This window comes from Macaca thibetana, chromosome 3 (genome assembly GCF_024542745.1).
Source record: "Macaca thibetana thibetana isolate TM-01 chromosome 3, ASM2454274v1, whole genome shotgun sequence".
Taxonomy (NCBI): domain Eukaryota; kingdom Metazoa; phylum Chordata; class Mammalia; order Primates; family Cercopithecidae; genus Macaca; species Macaca thibetana.
Window position 1 is genome coordinate 59,295,744 of NC_065580.1, and position 11,360 is coordinate 59,307,103.

Genomic DNA, 11,360 nt, shown 5'->3' on the forward strand with positions numbered 1-11,360 from the left:
AATATTTTTATGTTTCTCTTTATCACCAAAGGGAAATGGTTTCTAGGACAGCTGGTCTGCATAGCAGTAAAGTTTGTGATAAAAGAAGATACTTCTCTGAGAAACAATAACTTCCCTATGTAGATATTTATATATATTGTGGGCTAAAGATGATGACTTCTAGATTAAGAATTATGTTCTGTCCAATAAAGTAGTATATTCTCTTTAGCTTTTTTAACCCCCCAGCCAAACACTATTCCTGGCAAAAATGCCAGGAATGTTGTTCACAAAATAGAAAAATTACTGGACCTTGGATCAGAAATCTTAGAGATAAGCTATGTAATCTTTATTAACTTGACTTAGGTTTCATCATGTACTAAATATAAACATTTGCCTAAATAGTCTAAAGGGTAAAATACTAGAATTCTATATATAGTATTATTGGACACAGCCGATTTTGTATGAAAATGTAAATGTGTGAAATGTATAGTAAGTTCTGTACTGTAAAACATTAGTATTTTCTTCTCTGTGTCTCTTAAACGATTTTTAGGTATCTGAGAGTATGCTCATACTCTATAGGAACTGTCTTTGTGCCGTTTCTGTAACAGATCAAGAGATTCTTTATTAAACATAGAAGAAAAATCAGGAAAGTGATTCTTTATTAAACCTGAATGATGAAAACACAGAAGGGATGTAAGGAAGTATTTTTTCCCCAACACTGGCCCAATATGCTTATAAATAACCATCCCTTACACATCTCACTCACTTACCCTGGGCGGAGGATCCTGACTAAGGAAGCTTGTGGTCATAGAAACCGAAAGCTGGCGAGCTGTGATTACCAAATCAGAAGGCTCTTCAGTGGAATGGGAAAGTCTTCACACAGGTAAATACTCTGATCCTTAGAAAGTGTGAAGACTTTCCCACTCCATATTTCCCACTTATACTGGTTTACAGCATCAGTGTAACATGCACACTCTGTATAGAACAGGGAAAATATTAACTTATGAAACTGAAGAACATTAGGTTAGATTTGAATTCAACTAAATTTTATAGAAAATGGTATGAAATAAAATAAAATTTACTGTCCTTTATATTCTAAACATTGTTTTGAATATATAGTTTCATTGAATTAGCTTTTTCTTCTTTTCTGCACATAGAATCTTAACAGTTAGATAGATATGGTTTCACAGTCCCATACTAGTGGTATGTAATTATCCAACTATGGCATTATTAATTTTTGTCTTACTTATCTCTGTTCTCTGCCCTAGTCCCTTTTCCAACCCATGGATATACTATCTTGTATTTGATGTGTCCTTCCAACACACATTTCATACTTGTCTTTTAAATATAGCATTTTTTGTGTGCATGTTTTTTAAAGTATACACAAGATTATACACTGTATAAAACACTTTTTATCAATCTAGCATTACGTTTTTGTGAGAGATACAAGTGAGAAATAGTATAGTATTTATGTTTTCCATTTACTATTATGTAACAGTTTGTACATCCATTTCTTTTCCTATATATGAAGATTGTTTGAAATTATTTGATTTTATGACTAATTCCTCAATTAATATTGTGAAATTTTCATGGTGGTTCATGCCTGTAATCCCGGTACTTTGGGAGGCCAAGGCAGGTGGATCACCTGAGGTCAGAAGTTCAAGACCGGCCTGGCCAACATGATGAAACCCTATCTCTACTAAAAATGCAAAAATTAGCCAGGTGTGGTGGCACATGCCTGTAATCCCAGCTACTCAGGAGGCTGAGGCAGGAGAATTGCTTGAACCCGGGAGGTGGAGGTTGCAGTGAGCTGAGATCGCATCATTGCACTCCAGTCTGGGTGACACAATGAGATTCCATCTCAAAAAAAAAAAAAATTGTCTAACACATATATAGAAGAAACTAATTAGGTCATAAAGTATAAACTGTTTTAATATGTTACTGCCAAAATTCTCTCTAAAATAGTTGAACTAATTGTTATCTCAAAACTATTTCTGGAAAATAAATATTTACTCACATTCGTTCCAAATTGTAATGATACCTGACTTTTAAATATTAACATTAAATAATTAACAGAATACTAATTAACCTTAATATTAATTAATTAATTAGCACAATCTGATTAATGTCAGTCTAATAATTGGAGCATTTTATTTCATTGTATTTTTTTCTAAGTTTAGGCTTTCCCTTACATATTTATTGGCCTTATGAATTTCTTTTTCCATTAATTTTTTGTTTATATCATTCACTTTTATATGTAAAAATATGTTTTTAAAAATGTATTTGTGGAATTTTTTAATATATTTTTGATGACATTACTTTGTCTGCAACATATGCCAGTAACTTTTTCTAATGGATTGCTTGACTTTTAGCCTAGTATTGTATTTCATTATCTAATTTAATCTAATCTAATCTGGACTTATTTTTCTTTATGATTGGTATGGTTCTTCATTTTGTTTTCACTAAACCTCTACCAACTCTAAGACCATAAAGATATTCATCCATATTTTCTTCTAGTTGTTTTATAGTTTCTTTGCATAAAGGCATAATTTAAACTATGCTCACAACACCCTGAGATGGATACTATTATTATGCCCACTATATAGACAAAGTGAAATGAAAGACAACGTTGAACTGTGTGTTAGTTCTTACACTGCTGATAAAGGCATACATGAGACTGGGTAATCTATGAAGAAAAAGAGGTTTAATGGACTCACAGTTCCACATGGCTGGGGAGGCCTCACAACCATGGTGGAAAGAAAGAAAGAATGAGAGCCAGGCAAAAGGGGAAACCCCTTATAAAACATCAGACCTAGTGAAACTTATTCACTGCCATGAGAACAGTATGGGGAAACCTCCTCCATGATTCCATTATCTCCCACTGCATCTTTCCCAAAACACATGGGAATTATGGGAGCTACAGTTCAAGATGAGATTTGGTGGGGACACAGCCAAACCATATCGAAGTGATAACCCACATTATTCTTGTTAGTTAGATGTGTACATTTCACAAGTCTAACTAATATATAAGCCAGTAATCCTCACAGGACTGTGTTTAGGGACTCCAATAATAGAGATACATGTCAGATGTATTCCCTACACAGCATTTTCCCCAAACCCCTATATATTTACATGCAAATAAAAATAACTAAAGCTTCTACAGGCAATTAAACATATCAAAATTATAAAATTTTATTTAATGCCTTTATGATTAGCTTATCTAATCTATTCCCAAAACTGTTAAATCAACATAAGTAAAAACAAAGAAACATTGGTCTTTGGAACAATTTAGAACTTTTCCAACCAGGAATAAATGGCAAACAAGTCTTCATAATTAGTACACATATTTGACTAGGTAATTTTAAAAAACATATACTTTTCCCAATAATTGTGTTCAGGTAAACACTCGTAAAATTGATGAAAGCATAAAATTCTGTTTTTAATTTTTTTAATTTAACAAAATGAATTCATTCCTTATTTAGCAAAATGAATTCTGAATTCATGCTAATGATTTGTTATTAGCATTTGATTGGATTTTACAATTTATAAAACATTTTTATATTATTACATTTAATTCTCTTTGCAAACACATGACAAAGCATTTTTCTTAAATTCAAAATGGGAAAGCTAATTTTCTGAGAAATATTATAATTTGCTCAAAATCGAGAAGCTAGTAAATGATGGAGACACTGAAACACGACTGGTAACTATCACTTGTTTTCTTCCTGTTTCATCATGTTAAACGTTCTAAGCACAGAATAGAAGAACTGGTGCAATTTTAAATGTTAAGATAAAGAAAATGAATGTGTGCTAATCTCAGAATTCAGAGAGTATGATTAGAAAATATCAAAAGAAGCAAGAAAATTTAGTTCTACTCAGAATACAGCCACCACACAAGGAAGATTAAGGGAAAAAGTATTAAATACCATTTAATAATAAGCTGACAAGCAGGAAAATGACATTTTTGTCTTGGACATTATAAATATATTTTTGTGATTAGACTTTATAAATAGGGATGTTGGATTTAGGATATCAAAAGTTTTCTTTTTAGTGTTGTTTTCTATTCAGTCTATATAAAGTGAGGAGTGTTCAGAGTACATATTTAACTTCTAAGAAGAGAAGAATGCTAACTACTCCAGTATTACTAAATGTTACCAGCCGGTTCCAAGTAACAGACTAGAATAGAAAAACTGAGCCAACATGGTATGTCTTAGGGTGCAACACTATCTAATGCTTAGCTTGTTTATTATTTCTACTCTATTAATTCATTAGGAGCCAGATACTACACTGTTTCCTCTTAGAGAGTGGACATGAGCTAGTGTACTATTTTCTTTAAGTAAACTAACATCAATCTATAGTCAAATAATATTCAGGTGTCAGTTGGTGATCTAATCCAAAAACAAGAATTTTTCCCAAATTTCACTCATTTTAGTTATCACTTTCTCAATATTTGCTGAGTACTATTTCTACTATTATTTACTTATCATTTTTTTTTTTTTTTTTTTTTTTTTTTTTTTGAGACGGAGTCTGGCTCTGTCGCCCAGGCTGGAGTGCAGTGGCATGGTCTCTGCTCACTGCAAGCTCCGACTCCCGGGTTCACGCCGTTCTCCTGCCTCAGCCTCCCAAGTACCTGGGACTACAGGCGCCTGCCACCACGCCTGGCTAATTTTTTGTATTTTTAGTAGAGACGGGGTTTCACCACGTTAGCCAGGATGGTCTCGATCTCCTGACCTCGTGATCCACCCGCAACGGCCTCCCAAAGTGCTGGGATTACAGACGTGAGCCACCGCACCTGGCCGGTAATTAATGTTTAATGTGTCCATCCATGTACTATCTTAAATCATTTTACCTGGTATCGGAGGAATACAAATCACATTTGGGGAAAGACTAGAGTTATGAGAAAAGAAAAAAAAAACAGCAGGTTCTGGTTGAAGCAGGAGTTTCAACATTACACATTCCTTTTAGATCCAGCCATTACTCACAGACAAATTACTGCCCGGCAGCAGCAAGACTTTGACAGAGTTGTTATATCTCGTCTTTCAATATTCAGGACCAGTATTTAATAATGAAAACAAGATGGATTATTCCTTGTTACATGTGACAGGCATGATGAAATAAGAATTGTCATAGCTATTTACTACTTTTGAAAGAAGACATGTGATCGGAAATGAAAACGCTCACTGTGATACTTCAGAAACTTTGATCAACAGTATGTATCTCATGAAAGTGTCCATTGGAAATGCCTGAAATAAGTCTTCCCAAATGCTTTTACTTTAATGTTTCTTGTAAAATATTAGACTTTTATCCCCTCACTGTGTGCAAAATTTCACAGTATTTTATTAAAAGTGATCCTATGATCTACCTGGCTTTGGCATGGAAATCATTTTATTCTTGCTTTTTCTGAAGTTGGCTCACATGATCAATCTAAGAGTCGACAAAAGAAAAGTGCTAGTCCATGACCTGATTTGTGACGTCTCATTGCATAAGAAGGTATCATAATTCAACTTTCACAGGAAATATCAAGCTACCCTACTGAAAGCATGGTGCATGATAAAAGTGATATTCAGCTAATTTATATATCTTGAAAAAAGGAAGCCAAAAGCAATGAATAGGTTTAAAATATATAAGAGAATGTAGTTTTAAAAAACATATGTCTACCAGCCTAGTAACTGTAAAGCTTTAAAGCATTCATTTCTACGTATTTATTTATTCAGCAAATATTAACAGAACACCTACTAAATGTTAGGCAATGTTCTAGATTCTGGGAATATAGCAGTGAACAGCAAATCAGAAAGAAAATACCTTAGTCTTGTGGAGATTACATTATAGTGTGAAAACAGACAATAAACTACATATAGTTGATCCTTGAACAACGTGGAATTGGCTGTGTGGGTCCACTTAAGGATGGATTTTTTTTCAATAAATGTGATGGACCCTCCAGATCAAGGTTCCACATCCACAACCAAACGTGGCTGGAAAATACAATATTGGGGGACACAAAGATCACATATATGGAGAGCCAACTGTTCCTGTCTGCAGGTTCCACAGGGCCAGCTGCAGGGCTTGGGTATGCACGGATTTTGTTATACCTGGGGGTCCTGGAACCAATCCCCCACAGTTACCAAGGGATGACTGTAAAAAATATATAAGATGGGAAAAAAGATAGGGTTTCAGGGATGAGGTAAGCATTGTATTTTCTAAAAGGATGGTCAGGGAAGGCTTCCCTAAGACTATGTTTAAAAAAAAAAAAAAAAAAAAAAAGATTTGTAAGTAAGTGAGCCTTGAATATCTGCAGAAATAACATTCCTGGAAATAGGAATAACACATGCACATTTCCTGAGGTAGGTATCTACCAGGCATCTATATAAGGAACAACAAAACCTCCAGAACAGCTGGAGCAAAATGAGCAGTGGGGTACTTGAATTAGTGAAAGATGGAGTCAGACCCTTAAGAGAGAAAGATCACTTAGACCTCATAGAACATCATAAGGAGTTTGCTTTTACTCTGAATGAGATGAGAAACCTAGCGAGTTTTGAGCAGAGGATAGAAATAATCTGACCTTGCTTTATTAGTATCACTCTGGCTTCTGTGTTGAGATGAATATTGGATAATGGTAGTAGCGGAAAAGCCAATGAGGAGGCTATTTCAATAAACCTTGATGAGAGCCAAGCAGTGGCAAATGCCGATAGTTCTGGCTACTGGGAAGGCGGAGGCAGGACTGGGTGGCTAAGGCAGGAAGATCACTTGAGCCCAAGAGTTCCAGTCCCATCTGGGCAACGTATAAAAACCTTGATGAGAGACCCTTTGATTTGGACCAGGATGGTTGCAATGAAGTGGCAAGACTGTGGATATGTTTTGAAGATAAAATCAAAAGTATTTTGCTAACTAATTCATTGTAAGGTAGAAAAACGAGGAAAGTTAAGTTTGACTCCAAGGTTTTGGCCTTAAGAAATTAATGTTGCAATTAACTGAAATTGCAAAGTTTGTGAGAGAAACACGTTTGGTTGGAGAAGATGAGGAGTTTAGCCTTGGACATTGATAAATTTTGGATCTGTGTCACTGCCCAAATCTCAAACTCATGTCAAATTGTAATCCCCAGTGTTGGAGGTGGGGCCTGGTGGGAGGTGATTCGATCATGGGACGAATTTCCCCCTCGGTGCAGTTCTTGTGAAAGTGAGTTAGTGGGTGCTCACGAAACCTACTTGTTTAAAGGTGTGTGGTGCCACTCTGCTCTGTCTCTTCCTCCTGCTCCAGCCATGTAAGATGTGCCTGCTTCCCTGTTGGCCTTCCTTCGTGACTATAGGTTTCTTGAGGTCTCCCTAGAAGCTGAGCAGATGCTGTCATGCTTCCTGCACAGTCTGCGTAATCATGAGCCAATTAAACCTCTTTTCTTTATAAATTACCCAGTCCCAGGTGTTTCTTTACAGCAGTGCAAGAAAGAATTACTACAGACATGCTAAATTTAAGATGTCTATTGGACATCTGAATGAGGATGTTTAGTCAGCAGTTGGGTGTAGGAATCTGGAGCCCAGAGGAAGGTGCTAGTTAAAGATATAAATTTGATGCTTACCAATTTTTAGATAATATTTTACTCCATGAGCCTGGACAAGATCATCAAGGATTCAGATAGTCAGGAATATGAAAAAAAGTTGGAAAAGCAGCCAAAAAAACAACTAGTAAGAAAAGAAAGAAACCAGAATGACATGTTGCCTTGAAGGACAAATTCAAAATTGCCCTGAAGGAGGAGGGAGTAGATAATTGGTCAAATGTTGCTGATAGATAAGATGAAGGCTAAAAATCAATCACTGGATTTAGCAACATGGAGGGGTTTTAAAGAGTATGGAATTTGAAAAGTGCAATACTTTTAATGAGCTAACCTCAAAAAAAGGAGCAGAGAAATGAGGTGGTAACTGGAGGAGTTGGGAGGTTTGTTTCTTTGCTTAGTTTCTAATCGGAGACATAATAGCATGTTTGTATACTGATGCAAATTAGTGAACAGAAGTGACAGTGGGATGATGCAATTCAACTTTAGTAATAGGAAGAAAGGAAAGATTTCAGTAAAAATGCTGATAGATGAGAAAATATGGTATGGAAACTTAAGGGATTTCTCTTCTGGTTACTTCAAATATCTCAGTGAAATAAAAGTCATCAGTTGAATGGAGATGCTCCGGATCTGAAGATAAGAAGGTTGGAAATAGGACTGTAGGACAGTGAATGAATTGAGGCAATGGCGAGTGTATGCTAGAGAGCAGTAAGGGGTCACTTTAAGATTTGAGTGAGAAATTTAAAATGAGACTGCTCCACATGAATGTTCCTCTCCAGTCATGTTCAGCTGCAAGGTTGTAGGCACTGATGAGGGAAGAGTTAGATTTGGCAGATGTTGTTTTTCCAGGTGTTATGATGTAAGACAGAGGCTAGGATGTTGAGAGTATATACAAGGAAGAGATTGTAATTGAACATGGAACTTAAGCTAGATAGGAAGAGAAATAAAGACAAAGGGTAGTGAATGACAGTGAAATCTGATCATCATATGTAGATTTAAGTTTTCCATGTAATTATAGAATTAATGTGGAATTGGGTGGAAGAAGAGAGTCAAATAGGGTCAGACTGCTTGAAATTGATATTACGGATGAATTGTGTTAAACTCCTGAAAACACCACCAGCAATCTATTAATAAGGCAAAACCAGAATTATTACAATTCACTGTAGTAAGGATGAACACCACCATGACTCTTAGCCATGTTTCAAAAGGAGAAAGTCAGGAAAGGATATCTATAGTGGCAGGACTCTGGCTACAAATTTTAAAGTTTTTGTTTTGTTTTGTTTAGGTCTGGGAACTAGGAACTGGGTAAAATTTGTGACATAGCAAGATTTAATGTGTAATTGTGTTAGAGAGCTTTTTTGCCCAGGGGAACTGACTTAGGTAAAGGCCCTCAGTAAACTGATTTGCAGGAATTTTCTGAAGAAAATAACAAATGCATTTATTGGCTTATAGTTTTTGTCTTATCTTTCCTTGGAAAAGTTTTTCTGAAACAAACAGCTCAGTCGTGCTAACACAAGTGGCCTCAGATCCAAGCTATAAAAGCTGCCATCTTCACTGAAGTCATTGTAGATCTACTTTAGTTACTACAAATGTCAAGGACAAGGTTTTATCACAAAGTACCTAAGTACTTGACAAAGAATTGAGGATTTGATCATTGGAGAACTGGATTCAAGGAAACAAATGAATATTGAGGTGACAAAGAACTAAGTCAGGAATAGTATTGAAGTGATAGTGAGCCAGTAGTCATAATTATCAGGAGTGAAGAAATGACTAGAGAATGGTAAATAATACAACAATAAGAGATACAGAAGAGTATGGTATGCCAACATGAGATTCAAAATTAGGAAATTTAGAAAGGAGGGAGGATGCATATCCCAAAAAAGACACTTAAGAGCAAGGAGTCCTTCTAGAGCAACTTCTAGGCTGCGTGGTACTAGAGGTATAGGAAAGTGTCGTTTCTTAGCCCTTTATGAAAAAGAGAGCCAAACAAAGCCCTAAAGGCAACTGAGCAAGGCCCAGCCCAATACCAAGCCACTGAAATAGGAATCAGTTAGAACTGACAACAGTGGGAGTATGAAGTCAGGAAGATGATGGAGAAGCCCAAGTGTCAGGAATGAGACCAAAGGGTAAAGATGATCTAAATAGGGAAGAAAATAATAATTAGCTGAAGATGCAGTGAAAGTTTGGAAATATTTTGTTTCAATTCCTTTTTCCCAATATGGGATTTTAAAAATTTATTGTTTTTAATAGACTTTAGAAGATATTTTAAAAGAAAGGTTAAAAATTCTTGAATTTATATCTTAATAATCAGGGCCAACTCAGATTATGGGGTAAAAAGCTCAAGCATCTTAGAAATAATTCTAGATGTCAGTGAACAACTTGCCTATAGCTGAAACTCTTTTTATTTAATGTTTCATGTGATTAAGTAGAGGATGTGCTATCCATTTCCACTGAGATCTACTAAGCTATTATTTGCCAAAAGGAAAAGCACTCAGAGCAAATGATTAATAGCTGTGATGGGTGGTGGACAATGGGGGATTCTCATACCCATTATTACCTTCATGAAAGTGTAATACAAAAGAAACATCCAAAGGTTTTCCTTTTGCATTCATAACCAGGTTTCCCCACTCTGATTTTTAAAACAAAGAAAGTGATCCCAAAAGAGAATCTTTTATTTTCTCAATTGGTTGGGAGCAAAACTGCTTATCTCTCATCAAGGAAAAAAATTGCATTTACATCAATTTTAATAGTAAACATCTGATGGTCTTATCATTGTAAAGAGTACTAAAAGCATTGCTTGATAATTTACAGTGTAAAAATACATAATAAACCAATACTCATTCATGATAAAAATAGCAAAGCAATAAAGGGGTAACTTCCTCAGTTTAATAAAAAATCTACAGCTAACGTCATTCTTAAAAGTGAAAAACTAGAAATTTTTCCACTAAAATAAGGAACAAGGCAAGGATGCTCTCAACAGTCATTTTCATCATCATACTGGAAGTCTTAGCTAATAAAATAAGAGAAGAAAATAAAATATGTACAAAATGGAAAGGAAGAAATAAAATTGTCTTTGTTATTGCCTATAATGAAATAGAAAATCCAAAAGAATCAGTGAAAAAACTCCTGGAACTAATAAGTGATTATAGCAAGTGTGCATAAAATCACAGTAATATACAACACTCAATTGTTTCTCCATATGCCAGCAAGGAACAGTTGTAATTTGAAATTAAAAACACAATATCATTTAAATTATTATCAAAAATAGAAATACTTAAGCATAAATCTAACAAAAAACAAAAGATCTATAGAAGTAAAACTACAAAACCCTGACACAAATCAAAGAAATACTAAATGAATAGAGAGATATTTTATATTCATGAAAAAGAAGACTCAACATTGTTGTCAGTACTTCCAAACTTAATCTACAGATTCAATGTGATCCCAATAAAAATTCCAGAAAGTTATTTTATGGATATTGACAAACTAATTCTAAAGTTTATGTGGACAGTCAAGAGATGTAGAATAGACAACGCAATACTGAAGAAGAACAAAGACAGAGGACTGACACTGGCCAACTTCAAGACTTACAATAAATTTACAGTAATTAAATATGGTAATCATAAAAGAAAGGCCAAATAGACCAAGGGAACACAATAGAGAGTTCATTATTACATTTGTGAGACATATATTTATACATGTATGCTGGTAGAGCTATAGGTCATTTATTTTCATAGCTGTCATATAATATTCTAGTTTATAAAGATATCATATTTTTCTCTGTTTTACTGTTAAATGGATATTTGGGTTGTTTCCAGTTTTAAAAAATTTTGTCTGT